Raw genomic sequence first — 4,180 nt, forward strand, 5'->3', positions numbered from 1 at the left:
ACTTTAAAATAAAAAAAAAGCTTCTTTTCTTCTTTTTCCTCAGACATTAAATTTCTTTCCGAATAAATCTAAAATATAGCCGCAAGTCGCGATCATCGGTGGCGAAGCACGAACGCCAGTTATGGTATAGTAGCCATGTCCCCTTTCAAACAATACGAATTTTTAAATGTCTTTATATGGAAGTATTTGTTTACGTTCTATATAACAATAGACAAATAATACTGTCTCTTCATTTTAACTGGACCGCAACTTCAGTCATGCCTGACAACCAGTGGCATATTAAAAGAGAACAAATATAATTCTATTTTGTATTTTATTAATATTATTTTTTATTTTATATAATATTTTTTACAATAATTATACATTTCATAGTGTTTTTATGAATTTTTGTAATTATTCCAAAATAAAGGCAGTAACAATATAAACAATATTCTGGAAACAGTTTACAATAAGGTTTCATTAGTTAACATTAGTTAAGTACTTAAAGTACATTAACATGAACTAAGAATAAACAATAGCCTACTTCTACAGCATTTATTAATCTTAGTTAATATTAACTTTAACATTTACTAATGCTTTATTAAAAGTTACAAAAGTTGTGTTTGTTAGCATTATTATGCACTGTGAACTAACAATGAACAAATGTATTAGTACTAACTACAAACCCGATTCCAAAAAAGTTGGGACACTGTACAAAATGTGAATAAAAACAGAATGCAATGATTTGAAAGTTTCAAATTTCAAAATTTTATTCAGAATACAACAGATGACATCAAATGTTTAAACTGAGAAAATGTATCATTTTAAGAGAAAAATAAGTTGATTTTAAATTTCATGTAATCAACACATCTCAAAACAGTTGGGACATGGCCATATTTACCACTGTGTGGCATCCCCTCTTCTTTTTATAACAGTCTGCAAACGTCTGGGGACTGAGGAGACAAGTTGCTTAAGTTTAGGAATAGGAATGTTGTCCCATTCTTCTCTAATACAGGCTTTTAGTTGCTCAACTGTCTTAGGTCTTCTTTGTCGCATCTTCCTCTTTATGATGCGCCAAATGTTTTCTATGGGTGAAAGATCTGGACTGCAGGCTGGCCATTTCAGTACTTGGATCCTTCTTCTACGCAGCCATGATGTTGTAATTGATGCAGGATGTGGTCTGGCATTGTTATGTTGGAAAATAGAAGGTCTTCCCTGAAAGAGACGACATCTGGATTGGAGCGTCTGGATGGGTCTTTTTTGACCTATAGAGTTTAGGTTGAATGGCGAATGGCACGGTGGATTGTGTTGACCGACAATGTTTTCTGGAAGTATTCCTGAACCCATGTTGTGATTTCCATTACAGTAGCATTCCTGTATGTGATGCAGTGCCATCTAAGGGCCCGAAGATCAGGGGCATTCAGTATGGTTTTCTGGCCTTGACCCTTATGCACAGAGATTGTTCCAGATTCTCAGAATCTTTGGATGATATTATGCACTGTAGATGATGATAACTTCAAACTCTTTGCAATTTTTCTCTGAGAAACTCCTTTCTGATATTGCTTCTGATATTTTTCACCGCAGCATTGGGGGAATTGGTGACCCTCTGCCCATCTTGACTCTTTTTATATCAATCATGTTGCCAATTGACCTAATTAGATGGAAACTGGTCCTCCAGCTGTTCCTTATATGCACATTTAACTTTTCCGGCCTCTTATTGCTACCTGTCCCAACTTTTTTGGAATGTGTAGCTCTCATGAAATCCAAAATGAGCCAATATTTGGCATGACATTTCATGCCAAATTTGATATGTTATCTATATTCTATTGTGAATAAAATATAAGTTTATGAGATTTGTAAATTATTCCATTCCTTTTTTACTCACAATTTGTACAGTGTTCCAACTTTTTTGGAATCGGGTTTGTAATGTAAACAAAGATTAATAAATACTGTAATAAAAGTTTACTGTTTGTTCATGTTAGTTAACTCATTAAATGACACCTTATTGTAAAATGTTACCAATATTTTTTTTATTTGTGAACTTATGTCCAGCTGTTCTTTTTAATAGTCAACTTATTTTGGGTCATCGTTATAAAAGCTCTGTAAACACTACCACAGACACAAAGATATATATCTTTCATTTCATCATGCTGAATGCTCACTAAAAACTGACGAAGTCATCACGTTTTCAGACCATTTTAAGTTTTATTTTGAAGTGACTCAAAGTAGTGGTATCTAAGTGGGAGATGTGTTTACTTACATTATAATTAGTCTGCAGGAAAACAAGATAGAGGCGGTACAACTATAACAAAACTGCCCACTCTAAAGCGATACTAAACTGCAGTGGAAATGCAAACCGAGCCAAGTCGTACCACACAGCGGAAGAGTGCCATAAATGCCTGACATTTAATAAATTGCTGTTAGCACCCAGGACATCAGAAATTTATGACGGTTAACATGTTTACTGGTTGGTATGAGTACACTTGAAGGCAGTAATATGTAGGCTACTACAATCAAAAGAGGCACCTTTTCATTTTAACTGGACAGCAATAAATAAAATAATACCATGCAGCTTGACAAATGTTTTTAATATCATTAAGATATATTAAAATGAAGGTAACATTTAAAGATCTTTAAGTGTTTTGGAGATCATCTATTTCTTTGCAAACTGATAAAGTTTATTCATCGATATGAAACTAATGATTTTTTTATCATCTTGTCCACTACAAGTCATTATTCTGAACCATTTACACTGATTTCAATTTATGAGCATTCATGTGTCATTTACATTGATATTAACAGTTGATCCCTGAGAAATTTCTGAAACCCCTTTAAAAAAATCTGATTACAATATGTAACTTATCAGATACCTTCTGAGAGTATTAACTATGTGAACCACAGACATCAATTGATAAATTAATTGCAAAGGAAGACAAATAATAATAATAATAATAAATATAGCTGCAAGCAGCAATTACGGGGCCAAGCACTTCAGCGGAGCTGAAGCATGGCATGGAGCATCAGACCAAATGCAACAATGAGCAATAAAAGCAATTTTAGGATGATTGTAAATGTAATGGCGGAAAAATCATAACTACAACCTCTAGTAGCGTGATTTATTGGCTTATCAAGTGTGACCAATAGGTGGCGCTGTTATCAAATCGATGTGGTGTTTTCTGTGTGAGTTGACAACGACACACACAAACTTTAGTGTCAATATACCAAAGTACTGCAGAGATACAGCTACAAGTGCCATTTTGGTATCATGCCTCAAATTCGTTGCTGTGGTATGCGAAAACGGTTTTGTCTATTGACACAAAATCCATAACTTTTTGTCAGCACAATCTGAAGATCATCTGGTCTTGATTTTGGTGAAAATCGAACCAACCATTGATGAGGAGTTCGAAAAAGTAGGTTTTCAACATAAATCAAATGGCGGAAAGGAAATTCAGCTTACTCTGGCATATTTGGTATCTATGTTGTCGGTATAAGCCACGGAATATTTTGAGACCAGTTTCATTGCAATAGGCTAATGCAATAAAAAGTTATTAGCATTTTTATAAGTGTAATTATTAATGGTTAATGAATGGTTTATTACTCTTGACCAATAGGTGGCGCTGTTACCTAATTGATGTGGCATGGTCAGTGTGAGGTGACAATGACACATACAAAGTTTGGTGCAAAAATATGTCAAAGCTTTGCAGAGATATAGCCTCAGAAGCATTTTGGCACCGTGCCTAAAATTTGTAACGGTGCTGTATGAAAACGGTTTTGTCAATCGATACGCAATGCATAACTTTTTGTCAGCACAGTCTGAAGATGATCTGACTCGATTTTGGTGAAAATCGGACCAACAGTCGAGGAGGAGTTAGAAAAAGTAGGATTTTAACATAAAACCAAATGGCGGACAGGGAGTTCAGATTTCCTACTAAAAAATGTATATGTCTGTTGTCGGAACGACCCAAGGAATATTTTGAGACCAGTTTCATTACAATAGCCTAATGCATTTAAAAGTTATTAGCATTTTGGGAAATTTTATAATTAATGGTTAATGAATGGTTTATTACTCTTTGCCAATACGTGGCGCTGTTACCAAATTGATGTGCCGTGGTCAGTGTGAGGTGACAATGGCACATACAAAGTTTGGTGTAAATATGTCAAACCTTTACAGAGATACAGCTCTCAGATGCAGTTTGGCATC

This window comes from Cyprinus carpio, chromosome A20, assembly GCF_018340385.1.
Source record: "Cyprinus carpio isolate SPL01 chromosome A20, ASM1834038v1, whole genome shotgun sequence".
NCBI lineage: Eukaryota > Metazoa > Chordata > Actinopteri > Cypriniformes > Cyprinidae > Cyprinus > Cyprinus carpio.